This window comes from Podarcis gaigeae (assembly GCF_964106915.1).
Source record: "Podarcis gaigeae genome assembly, chromosome: 6".
NCBI classification, from domain to species: Eukaryota; Metazoa; Chordata; class Lepidosauria; order Squamata; family Lacertidae; genus Podarcis; species Podarcis gaigeae.
This window is the reverse complement of record NC_139682.1, coordinates 65,413,138-65,426,815: the sequence shown is the minus strand read 5'-3', so window position 1 is coordinate 65,426,815 and position 13,678 is coordinate 65,413,138. Positions and strand designations below refer to the sequence as shown.

The following is a 13,678-nucleotide window of genomic DNA, read 5'->3' as shown; positions in this document are numbered from 1 at the left end:
TTTATGGTTTATGGTGCAGATGTGGTCTTAGGAACACTCTTCCTAAGCAGGGTCTCCTGTACCTGGTCTTACTTTTTTTGCAAATACCAACACTTTTATTTTCCTAGGCCTCTTAAACATTGATTCTTTTAGTTGGCTGCAGTGGGGATGTGGTCTTTATTTGCCTTGTTGTTTTTGTTTGAGCTACAATGGTATTATACTAATTAATTGATTTATGGCTTTATCGTTTTTCATACACCTGTTAGCTATCCTGGAAGGAGTGACACCAAAAGGAGGGATACAACTTTCTGAAATTAAAAGGCAGAGGTTCATGTTTGTTAGATGGTATCCAGTTATCAGGCCATGACAAAGGAAACTAACAAAGCAAACTATGTATCCATAGAGAAGTTAACAAATAACATGTATATAAACCCAAATAAAATCATATAGAAGCAAAAACTGGATCTCATTTTGCAAGACCCATTATTGTCTTTTAAAAGTGTTTCTCTAACATTATGTTGAAATAAATAAAATACACATGAATAAAAGCATAAACAAACTTTGAACGCGGAATCTTCCTGTTAAGTCTCTATTCTTCTCCCCATGCCCACTAACATCAACACCTGAAGACATAAATCAGGTTGCAGAGTCTTCAAGGAAGTGATATACATACCCTTGCAGGTGTACCAAGTGCCCAAACAGAATCTGTCTCTAAAGATGTGTTTTGTGACATGTGCCTAGGCTGTATGGAAGCTCTTATATGGTTTCAAATGATTTGTTTAGCAACTAGATAGCATGCCTAAAAAGGTAAAGGTAAAGGAACCCTGACTGTTAAGTCCAGTCGTGAATGACTCTGGGGTTGTGGCGCTCATCTTGCTTTACTGGCCGAGGGAGCAGTTTGTCCACAGAGCAGAGCATGAAAACACCGTTTAGCTTCCTGCCAGAGCGGTATCTATTAATCTAGCTGCACTTTTTGGCCTAGTTTCGAACTGTTATGTTGGCAGGAGCAGGGAACGAGCAATGGGAGCTCACCCTGTCACAGGGATTTGAACCGCTGACCTTCTAATCAGCAAGCCCTAGGCTCAGTGGTTTAGACCACAACGCCACCCACGTCCCTAGATAGCATGCCTACATGGCCATAAAAGAGGGGGAGAAACCCAAAGAGAAATAGTAACATACATGCATCATTCAAATAAATCTTATTTCGGGGTGAATTAAATGATGGCTTAAAACAACCCACCTGGGCACTGTCTTTTATTGAAACAGCCTGGTTTTCTTTGTCGTTTGGACCAAGAAGCAACGCTAATTAAACATGCAGCAAGCTGACTGCTGCACATTTCCCCTACTTCAGTTCACCTTTGGACACTGTAAGGAAGTGTCAGCAGCCAGAGCTCAGACTGACTGCGCATCTGGCTGTTGGCACTTCCTTGGGGAGATACCACAGATCAGCAGTGAAGGACATGCTTCGCATGAGGAACATCTCCTATTCAATTCCTGGTATCTCCTGGAAAGAAAACAAGTGCACTTGGGCCAAAGAGCATCGGCCCCTTTCCCAGCCCTCGCCCCACCTCCAGTTGGCAGCCCATTGGCCTGCTGAGATGGGGGCGGGGTGATGGCCACCCTGTAACAAAGTGGGTGACTCCCTGGTCCCAGGAAGCCTGCGTGGTGTTGGAAACCCTGCCCAGCTTTTGGAGGGGGTGAGCAGAAATTCCTGGTATCTCCAGTTTTTTCAGAAAATGATTGAGAAGCGTGGAAGGAATGCAGCCCAGTGGCAGAGCATCTCCTTTAATGGAGAAGACCCAGAGTTCAATCTCTGGCTTCTTCAGGTAGGCCTGGAAAAATTCCCTGCCAGGAACCCTGACAGGCCACTTCCATTCAGTGTAGACAATACTGAGCTAGATGGACTAATGGTCCAACTTGGTGTAAGGCAGATTCATATATACGCAATGTCCAAAGCTGCTGTATAAGCATATGCTGGCTTCTGCATGACAAAGAATTCTGCGCACCTCAGATTGCCACAGTTCCAACACAGAAAGAGTTCTGCAGCCAATCAAAAGGAAATGCTCCCTTAAGTGTTTGCTTTTCAAGCTGGACATTTGATTTTCCTTTCGTTGGTCCAGTGCACCCATTTATGGTAAACACGTTTAACGGTTTGCTGTGAATGCAACTTTGTGGGCTGTTTGCCACATCCCTGGTAGTGCATGAGCCCTGGATGAATGTAATGTCCAAATCTAGGATCAGATTCATTGGTTTGCTGCAATGAATCATGGTCACCAAGCCAAGAACAAAACTTTGTTCCAGGTAGTGGTTTAGGGGGAGTATAACAAAACACAGTCCTGGGTTGGGATATGACATAGCCAAGGACCGTGGTTTTTGAAAGATGGGGAGCAAAGTGGCCAAGATATACCAACAAGGCTAATGTTGTCACTCTAGTGCTCACCCCACTCACCAACTTCCAAGCAGATGGTTTTCTTAGAGGTTTTTCTTAGATGGTTTTCTTCATCCTACCCACTATATTGCCCTCCAAATAAAATGTGTATCCAGAAGCACAATTATAAGAGAAAGGTTTGCCGCTTTATGGGGAAAAAGAGACACCTCCATGTTTGAAAGTTAAGTAACTTTATTTTTTTTTACTACTATGGTTTACACCTTATGGAATGGCTGGTATCTATGAGGTCTGTTAGGGAAGCTTGTGCAGGAAAAGGGAAAGTTCCTCTAAATGCTTTTGTATTCAGCGTACATACAAGCATCCGAGCCACACATGTTGCCGATTAAATCTGCACAGGAATTTGCTCTGGGCTCCACAGTTGACATTTTAGCTGTCTGTACATGAAGAACAGCAAGTAGCCTCCTGTGCTACACATCCTCTGCCTAGATGATAAGCAATGTGCAAATGACACACGATGCTTTGTAATCAATTACCAACTGACATCTTCTTGCAGAAAGACTGTAGAATCTGAAAATGGACCCCACTGTGCACCATTTCTTAAGAGTGGTAGCCTCCCTAGGAAGAAAATCATTTGGACTGAAATAGGCCCTTATCAATACATTGCCTGAAACCAGTTTGAAGTTAAAATCCCAAGAGCAATTTCAAAATTTTCAATCACGCAATGTATTGCGAATCCCTGGCCCTTCTTACAGCCAGTACAGTATTATAATGTTATTAAATACAAAAACTGAAGTAAAAAACAAACAACCCCATTTTATTGCCCCATTTGACAAAGCCTGAAGTACTATAGCCCCAGTCCTCAACTCTCTCATTGTACTGCAGTCTCACTGAAATGTAAGAGCACAGTAGAGCAAGTGTTTTCAAGATCTAACCATATGTATTTTAAAAATTACCAAATAATAAATGCTAAAGAGCTGTTCATAAACAAGCACTTTTAGATGATAAACAGTGAATTGCCAAGCACTATGGCTGTAATTTCTGAAGTATTTATTATAACTATCACTACTAGAGATGCATTATTTTAAAGGCAGCACATCTCTCTAAAATTGCTTTATAGATGTTCAATAAGTCATTTATAATGAAGTAGACAGCCCTTAGAATTTTAGTGAATGCCGTAAATTCATTTGTAAAGCAGTTATTGATCAACTGCTTAATGAAGCATTTATAAAACAGCCTGTGCATAGATTATATATACAGTTCCAGCCTTAGGAAGCTGTTTACTGCAGTAATAGGTAACTTTCCATATAAAACACTACAGACATACAGCTAAACATAGAAGACATGCTCATATAGTTAAATAGAGTTAAATGTGTATGAGTAAATATTTATTCTGAAGTACGACATTAAGACATGTAATGTTAGGGTTGACACTTAAAAAAAAACTTTTCTGTACACAGTTTATAAAAATAGCCCTTTGCTTTTCTTTTTCTGCACACTGTCCCTTGGCGATCTCATCAAATCCCATAGCTTTCAATATCAACTATATGCAGATGGCATCCAGCCTTGTCATTCTATCCCAGAACTTTCCCTCTCTATCCAACCCTCCATCTCTAGCTGCTTCTCTGATATTTCTGCATGGATGCTTCACTATCGTCTCAATGAACTTCTCATCTTTCCTCCTAAGTTCCCCCTGTCATATCCATTGACAGTAGAGGTGTTCAGATATTACATTCAACAAGTTTATTATCTGTATACCTGTATGCAAATGGGTGAGTTTGCACAGTTATTCACATGCAACATTCAAGGAGTGTATTATTGGTCTACCTGTGTACACAATAAATGAGCAGCACAAATCATCAAGTGTACACTCTTCCATACAAACACTTGTACATTTGTAGAGGCAGCTTGCACTTGTGTTCAGAGTAATATGTAGACAACCTTAGTGTTACCATCCTCCTGTTGAACACACAAGTAACGTTGGTTTTACCTTTGACCTATTTCTTCTTTCTTTTGTGTATTCACATGTCCTCTCCTGGTATACATTTGGAAAAATCTGGCCCTTCCTTTCCTTCCAAGGAACCACAGCAGCCTGGCTTAAATATTGTTCTGGGGGTTGGGGTCTTCTTGCTATAGTCCAAGGTTCACAACTGGTTCCCTCAACTGGCTCTCTCCTCCAGCAGAGGCTGACAGCGACAAAAGGGAAGTGGCACGTACAGTAATGTTAGAAAATGCTCTTCCTCAGCTTCCCAGATGTTCTGGCTGCTAATGCTGGTCTTAAAGAGTTTGAGTCTGGTTTATTTTAAGTAACTACAGTTACATGAAACCACACTTTATTGAGTTTGGACATGTCAAGTAACTGTGGTTAGTTCGAACGCAAAAACAGAAACATTTTTTCTCCTCCACATATGTATGAAGGAAAAAGAGAATGAACAACACAAGCCTGTGCAGGTTCATACTCCTGATGGCAAACTGGTTGCATTGGATTTCAGCCCTCCTCACCTCTAAGTTCTTAGCCTCTTTTGCCTGCCTGTTGCTTCTGTTAGCTATTGTCTTCTCCTCCTCAGACATAGCCCTTTGCATTTTTCTTCTCCTCAGTCTTCTGAACCATCCCTTTGTCTGCTGCCTCTTCCTTTCCCAGCCTCGTGCTTCTTCTACCCATCTTCTCTATGTCTTTCTGCCTGCTCTGATGACACTAAAACAAGTCAGTCAATGACCACACCACAAAATTCCTTAATGCTTTGCACTGAGACACCAGCAATGTCTGCCTCTGCTCTGTCATTTATACCAGTAAGCCAGCCAGCATAATTCCAACTTTTACCCTCACTATCCAGAAACAGGGAATTTAAAGCCCTGGCCTTTTTTTTTAAGGCATCTATTTGTTGCCTGTTAAATTGTGTGCCAGTTTATATAAATCTCCCAGCCTGTTTGCAAAAGCCTTCACAAAGAGTAGGCATAATCTGTTCTGAATACCAAAACACTTGGCTGCAGTTTGCGCATATCCCCAAACTATCTTTTGTTCTTTATTTATTTTTTGTTTCTGTTCAAACTGGATTTTTCTTCCTCCCTGAGAGCAAGTTGTATTTTAAAAAAAGAGGCAAAGGTACATCAAATACCTCCTAGCACTTCCATGGTTGGCAAAATATGGAAAAGCAAAATGGTGTCTCTAGGCCGCCGTCATCAGTAGTCTGGTTACTGAAGAGAAACGTATTTTGTATGCCTCTCCTGGAAAGCAACTTCCTGAAGTTCAACAATCCTTGCCCATGAATAATTTTGCATAGCTATTTCCAGTTATTGTGGCTTTCTCTCCCTTTACTGTAAACAGAAGATTTTTTAAATACAGGGGAGGGGGACCTATTCTATTATTACACTCCTGCCAGGAAATGAACATTTATTCTGCAAGAAATAGGATACTCTCTTACATGCACAGAAATTTAAGCCTCACATGAGAGCAGCTAATGAATTCCATGCAACCAGACTAAAGCTAACTATGACAAAAGAAGCACATATAATTGTACAAACACACATACATGGGCAAGGAGCCTGAGAGAAATCCGATCGCAAATTGAGGAGAATTTGTAGTGCTCACTGTTCCATCGACATCCATGATATTCTGAACTTTTCCAGTACAAAAACTAGGTCATGAAAGAATAATGCCGAGAGGCTCTGTAGTAGACAGAGCACATGCTTTCCATGTACAATTTGCTAAAACCCTGGCATAGATCTCAGGTGGTCAGAATATTCATATGTATCTATCTAGAACTTTATTAGTTCTATTTTCTCCTCTTCCTTCTCTTCTTGCAGAAGACTTCTGGGGTGAAGGGGGGCTGAGAGGACACCCAACACCCGCCCCCACAAAATTCCATTGCAAACTTGCTTTAGGAAACAAAGGAAAATTGGGGAAAAGGAAAGGAGAAAATGAATCCTGCCAGATATTTATGCTTTGTTAAATGTGATCCAAGAATGGGAGAAATGATAAAACAGTCCTCCTGTGCATGTTACTCTAACTGAATCAATAAATTCGCATAAATTCAATTTATGGAATGGCTCAATGGGCTATATCATTTATTTTAAAATGTTTCAACTGCTTTTCAACAGAAGCACCCTGTTGGTGCGCATGCAAAAGGTTGAAGGCTAAATCCCAGGAATCTCCAGGTAGGGCTACTGGATGAGCAGAGAGAGAAAAGACTGAGTTGGAGGGCTAATGGTCAAAGGGAAGTACTGGCATGTATTGTCATTTGTTCTGGTTTCAGGTGGGTTTTTTTAAAAAAAAAATACGATGACATCTGAGATGAGTAAACTATCTGCTTCTTTTTTAGGCAGCAAAGTAAACATCTTTATACTGAGTCAGCATCTTCAGAACTGAGTCAAGCAAGCTTTCGGGGAGGGAGGGACTCATCAAGTTGTGACAACTGGAGATCTATTTAGATTCGACAGCATGCAAGAAGTATGTTTTTCTCATATTTCTTAGTGAAGCTAAGTAGCTTGAAGACATCTCTCTCCAAATGATTACTCTGGATGCTTGTACAGCGACTACTTTAATGCCATGCTTCCTGTACGGAGAGCAGGCATCTATCGGAAAAAGGGATTAGGGCAGTGGCAGGCACTACTCTGCTTGGTATGTACATATGTGCACTGTGAGAACATTGCGACACCATTCCTTCTGTCATATCCAAATCCCGATGCAACTGTTAAGATTAGGAAGCTGCCCTATACTAAATCTGATCAATGGCCCATCTAGCTCAGTGTTATCTATCATAGGCTATCTGGCAGTGCCTCTTCAGGAGTTGAGACAGGGAATTTGTCCTTGCCCCACATGGACGTGCCAAGGCCTGAACCTGGGAATGTGTTCGTGTTGGTGCTGTGCCATTTCAATTTGGCCTCTCCATACAGTTTGATATATGGCAGGCAAGCTGAACTAAGTCAAGTCCTGTCTTCTTGTGGGAACGTGGAGCCAGAGAGTACTGGCCCAACTATTAGACAGTGACACGGCTGCCTCATGCAGCTAATTTTGGATGCCACGAAATGGCGACAAATGGTTTAATTACTTTATTTATTGGAATTGCACTTGTAGTGCCAAGGAAGAGAGGCAGTTGTGGGTTTTTTTTGCCTCCATTGCCAAATCATTTTACCAGCTTTAGATACTATATACAGTGATTTAGGAGGGAAGGTGACATCTGCTGCTCTGCCACTGGCAGCAAAATATCCTGGGCTGATAATCTTGAATTACACTCACATGGCAGCAGGTAGAAGAGACTTTACGGGGGGGGAATATAAGGAACAGGTGAATGCAATTTAGGACCTAAAATCACCACCACCACCATCCGACTTTGAGCAAGGATGTAGGGATAGGCCAGGCTGGTGTGGGTGTTGATGAACATTGGTGGTGTGGTTGACCAGAAATGGTGATGAACAGAGCAGCTCCTGCACTTTTTTCAGGCTAGCAGTTCTAATTAAAAGCAAAAGGCTTTCAGCTAGCCGAACATCTTTAGTGAAAGCACAGTGTGTTTTACCAAATGAACCTCTGCAGTCAAAAGTAAACATCACTGAGTTCAATGGCGCTTACTCCCAGGTAACTCCGCAGAGCATTGCAGTCATCCCAGATGGCTGATCAGAGATGGGAACCCAAGTTTCAACATGACGGCCACCATAACTCCCTTTGTCAGCTCATTGTTCTACAGCTGTCAGCTAATCCGAACAAATAGTTCTTGGTAGGCCTGATTCAACAGGCTGCAGCTAGCTGCCAGGAAGCCAATCTTAAGGGCAGCCCAACACAGAGAGCACTGCAGTAATCCAATCTGAAGATTATGAATGTGTGGATCACTGTGGCCAGTTTATCCCCATCTAGGAAGAGTTGATATCCCTGCTGAAGCTGGTAAAAGGCACTCCTAGCCACTGTTTCCATTTTTCGTCCAGCAACAATATGGATCTAAAAGTATCTGAAGACTATGCGTCTGCTCCTTCAGACAGGGAGTGTTCGACCTCCATCTTACCAGAATTCCGCTTCAAGGTACATAGTCCACTGCATATTTATCACATAACTTTGCTTATTACACGTCAACTTGCAATGCATTTGAAATGTTAAATAGACATTTCTCTCACACACAGCAATATGTCTGTTAAACTAAAGAGTTATAAATGTTACTACTACTACTACTACTACTACTACTACTACTACTACTAATTTATTACTTATACCCCGCCCATCCAGCAGGTTCTCCCCAGCCACTCTGGGCGGCTTCCAACAGGAGATTAAAAATACATTAAAACACCAATCATTAAAAAACTTCCCTAAACATCTAATGATTATTATTACCGTGCAATGGTAAAAGAGCATTTCAAAAGGAAATCTTGCTTATAGACCTGTAAGGGAATGCCCATGAAGCAGAAGAGAGCAGTCCTAGTTCCCAATGAGGCAATTACCAGCCTTTTAACTGGCTAGTTATCCAAATAGTTAAACTGGGCAGTTTAACTATACTATTCACATTTACCATAGTCCTCTAATGATGCAGCTCCATCCGCTTATACGAGAGTAAGTCCCTTTGAATTCATTGGGACATTTGTCTCAGAAGACATGCACAGATTGCACTGAATATTGCCTAGGCTGTCCTTAACAGTGAGTAAAGTGATTCATAAACAGAATTGAGCAAATTTCTGGGGTCAGGTAGTTGAAGAGCATAAGAATGGAGGTATGTAAGATCACCCAGAAGATCACAACTGATGATCTTTGTTGTGATATTCAGAATAGCCTCTCCTGGAGTCAGGGGCTAGATCCAAGTGTCTTATGATGACCTGCTAGTTTCTGGCTCCCATAACAATATAGTATATTATCAATTCTGTCAGATATACAGTATAGCGTTTGCCCAATAAAACTGTTTACCTAGACAGCAGGTGCAGCTATGACATTACTGGTACCCAATTTTCTTAATAAAGCTATTAATAATGCTATTGGTTTTTCATTACTAATCACTGATGGTTATGAAAATTAATAGCTTAAAATGAAAATATATGACAAAATACTGTATTAAATTTTTGTCATACAATTAAAATAAATAAATAAACTTGATATATTTACGTTCAAAATTGGTTTTCTTTGCATTGGTACTGCCCCGATCTTTTAACCTGGGCTGAGGGAAGGTACTGCCCCAATCTTTCAGCCCTGGACTGAGAGGAGGAATTCCTCTCCTCCCAGGGCAGTGCTGTCAAGAAAAGGAAAATTGCTCTATCACAGCACTCAGTTCAGAAAAAAGGTTCAAACCTCTCCTTTCATCTCAGCACCGTGATGGGTAGATTTTTCCATCACTGCACTGGGCTCAGATCTCCATTGCAGTGGTAGACTAAGAGCAGAGGTTCAAAATTAAAACATTTAAATCACCGTTGGACTTCTGTCCTAAAGTACCCTCTCAGCAACTTAGGCTGCGATGCTAAACATAAGAGCTGGGGAGTAAATCCCACTGAACTGAATGAGACTTACTCTGAGTAAACATAACAAAAAGAATTCCTTCCAGTAGCACCTTAAAGACCAACTAAGTCAGTTCTTGGTATGAGCTTTCGTGTGCATGCACACTTCTTCAGATACACACGAAAGCTCATACCAAGAACTGACTTAGTTGGTCTTTAAGGTGCTACTGGAAGGAATTCTTTTTGTTTTGACTATGGCAGACCAACACGGCTACCTATCTGTATCTGAGTAAACATGTTTATGATTGATCTACACAGGACTGAAGTACACATTTTTCCAAATGAGAATTCAGTTGCTGCCTCTGGATTTACCGGTATTTACGTGAGATTGGCTAGCACAACTCACATATTTTCCATATACACTTAGTTTCAAGCACAAATCTTGCCGTGATCAGAAAAAGCCCCTTCACTTAGGCATATATGACAGCTATAAGACAACAAACAGACATGATATGTGAGAAATGTGCCAGCAGATATCTGAAGGTGCCAGTCAAGTCTGCTGTTGTTTCCAGTATAAAATGGCTTTCGACTGGCTCTGGTATAACATGCCTTACAGGCAAAACTCAACAGGGCTTAAACATATACTTGCAAAAGCTGAACCAGAATTATTTAAGGATGAAATAAAATTGCCTCAGACTTCTCAGAGCTCGTAAGCACAGCTTCCAGCAGGAACAGACTGCTGGATCCAATCACCCTAGTTCAGTCCTAATACAGATCTTACGCATCAGGCATTTCCTTATTCGTTGCTTAATATTTAAGAAACATCATGGAAATGGTCTGTCGGTAATGAGCTACACACCTCCCTCATGCCAACTCCCTGTTGTATAATTTCACAAAGTCATATTCTCTCTATGAGAAATTTAATCAACCTGAATATGGACTTTGAAGAGAGCCCTGGGGAAAATCAGAGCAGCAAATGGCTGCAAATCAGCGAACTGATTCAGGAAAAGTTTTTCTCTCGCACTCACAAGGTTCCATCGCTCCATTCCAGAGAGAGAAGCAGCTGAGGGATTTATCAGCTTCATGACCAGCAACCAGAACAGCATATTAATTCAGAGATTTGAGCTAACAAACTCCTACCAGCTTTTCCCTGGCTCCGAAAGAATCACATCTACTTGGAATTGTGGAGCAGAAGTTTGGCTGCAGTTTCAAGCAGTTTTTATAAGATGCACGATGGGGGTAGGATAGGTTTTGCCTGCTAAAGTTTAGGGTTGGTTTGTTTTCAACGGAATATGGATGTCTAACGCTTAGACTGTGATCAATGGGATGGAGTCATGAATTAGTTCCTTTAAGTCAAATCTTTTCAAGATTTCCCTCTTGCCCTATCCCAAGTATTAAGCGGGGATTACAGTGCCTCCATCATGTTTTATCCTCACAGCCATCCCGGAAGGCAGAGTGAGTCAATAACGAGAATTTGTCCAAGGCTACCCATCAAGCTTCTTGAGTGTGCAACCTGCTCATATACAAAACTCAGACACATCTACTGCACATGCTTCCCTGCCTGCTGTTTTTTAGCTTTGCATTGTTCACTATGTTACAATGATAGCTGTAGAAACAATACACTGAGTGGTAGCGTTCTGACATTTTGCAATGTCACTGCCTTTCTTCAGCAGGGCCGCTCCCCTTCCCGGGGAGGCGGGGTTTCAGGCAGGCCACATGTACAGCGGGGGGGGGCTGGCAATGCCACCCGCGTCACTGGGGAGTCCCGGCCGCGTCACACCCTGCAGCCGACCTATCCAGTCAACCAGGGGCCATGGTTTACACTATTTAAACCACCGCGCGGCCGGGCAGCTCCTTCTCCTTCCTCCTTGCACATGTCTCACTTCCTCCAGCAGGAAAAAGGTTTTGGGGTTTGGCTTCCTTTGGTGGAGAACTGGAGACACATTGTTCTTGCAATACTTGATTTATTTTCAAATATACAAGGACAGCATAGGCGGGGCAAAGAGCTACCGCTTTCCTAACACCAGATCTCCAGAGAAACCTGCGGGTTTAGAAAAGTCTCTTTCTCTCTCTGGCTGAGTCATTTCTAGAAAACTACAATTTCTTTTTATTATTTTTGTTACAGATCTAGGTTAACAGAGCTTGGAAGTGCAAAGGCACTCATAATTATTGAATGTTAGAAATTAATAAAGGAGTGGAATTTAGCTGATTTTTATTTTAATATTTTTTTAGTATTGAAAGGAAGATGCCAGGCCAGTGGGGAAATACATGCGTTCGGTGTAAATATGTGTAAGCCACAAGTTCAAATCTTACCTGTTGAGGGCTTTTGACAGGATTGCTGAGAAAATATACATGAACCATTTTGAGTACTTGAAAAGTACTAGCAAAATACCCACAATGCTACACCAAATCTGCTAGTAGCAATTCCATCTGGGCCCAGATGTACTGGTGTAAGATGAAGACAGTAGACAGCTGGAGTCTTGGTGGTCTTTGCTTTACAGTGGACCCAGACACCCCGTAAAAATGTAAAGAAAGAAAGAACTGCCAGCCACTAATTGTTGTAGGTGAAAGGAATGTGGAGAAATGGGTGGTAGGAGAACAGACTGACTGGGGGCAATGTGGAGGAGAAAGCAGGGCAGCGTGGAGGTCCGGCAAGGTGGGAAGAGACTTGAGTGACTATGGCGGGGAGGAGAGGGCAGAAGAAAGGAGGATGGCACAGCTTGGTGGTGAGTCAGCAAGTGACAGGACCACAGAAGAGAAGAAGAGGAAGGGAGAGAGAGGGAACTGAGATGTGTGGCTTTCTGTACCAAACACTGTAAGTCAGGAATGAATTCACAACTGGCATTTTGCAGCATTGGGATTTCTGATTTAAGCTAAAAGCATGCCTGCTTGCATTAGTTTTGCAAAGAATCTTGTCAAGAAAGAAGCTCTGAAATTCAGCAGACAAGAAAGATGATGCAAAGGTTTTGTGCATTTCATATTTGATCTATATGGAAAAGAAAATCCATAAATTATCCTGTTTATCGCTGAATCAGAAATAGTTTGGGCTCTTTGAATCATGTTGACTGAAGTTCTGAAGTCTCTAACATTTTGGTAAGTACAAAATCTCTTTACACCTGTCAAGCAGCAGTTTCTAAGTAACCGTAATTTGATTTCCTGCTAATGAGTGCAGTTTCTCCAGCCTTCTAAATGTGAAAACTGATCTTCTCCAGATGCTAAAGAGGCTTCCATATAATAGGATTCTTCTAAGAGAGTATCTCCAGGAGGACTTTATTCAGACTCCTCATTCTGAATCAGATGACAAGAACATAGCAAAGATGGGAACAGCTCATCTGTTTTATCATCTTGAAATAAAATATGTAATAAATCAGGAAATGGAAGTAGCAGGTGAAACCCATTATAAGCATAAATGTAAACTCAGAGAATCCATGGGGGCTGGAGAGGCATTCTAGTAGTTAAAAAATATAAATTAAAGTCAGGCTTTGAACTTCATTATCTGTTCTTTCAGAGACTCCAGAAGGAAGTTTTAGCCACAAGCCTCTTTTTTTAATGTGGTATTAATTATGGATATTTGAAGCCGGAGTTTCAAAACATATGCTGCCTTAAACTTCCTTTGCTGCAACTCTTTGAACCTGCCATTACACTTCAAAGAAACGACATCGGCTAAATTAAACCACTTCCTGCTGCATTTTCAGACAGAGAACGACACCTATTATGTTCCATTACGTCCTTTTGTGACTTGCATGGGAAAGGTTGTGTTCGAAAGGAAAGCAATTATGAGAGAGCAACCACTAAATAATCAGTTTTGTTTGTGTGTGGAGGTTAAGCATACTGATGAATGAGCTCCCATAGTGCAAACTGGTAAGTGAAACAGAGGGGCCCACCAATCTGGAAAGGTATATGCCAAAATGG

At 41.5% G+C, this 13,678-nt stretch overlaps 1 protein-coding gene and 1 long non-coding RNA gene across 8 annotated transcripts in view; one reads left to right on the top strand and one right to left on the bottom strand.

The window, feature by feature from the left end:
• ST6GALNAC3 (ST6 N-acetylgalactosaminide alpha-2,6-sialyltransferase 3) overlaps positions 1 to 13,678 on the bottom strand; it is a 267,781-nt gene that overhangs the window by 214,414 nt on the left and 39,689 nt on the right. The gene's annotated exons all lie outside the window — the stretch shown is intronic.
• Positions 3,614 to 11,044, top strand: LOC310847462. Its single transcript, XR_014565820.1, has 2 exons — positions 3,614 to 9,844; positions 10,057 to 11,044. It is a non-coding gene; the product is annotated as an uncharacterized lncRNA (long non-coding RNA).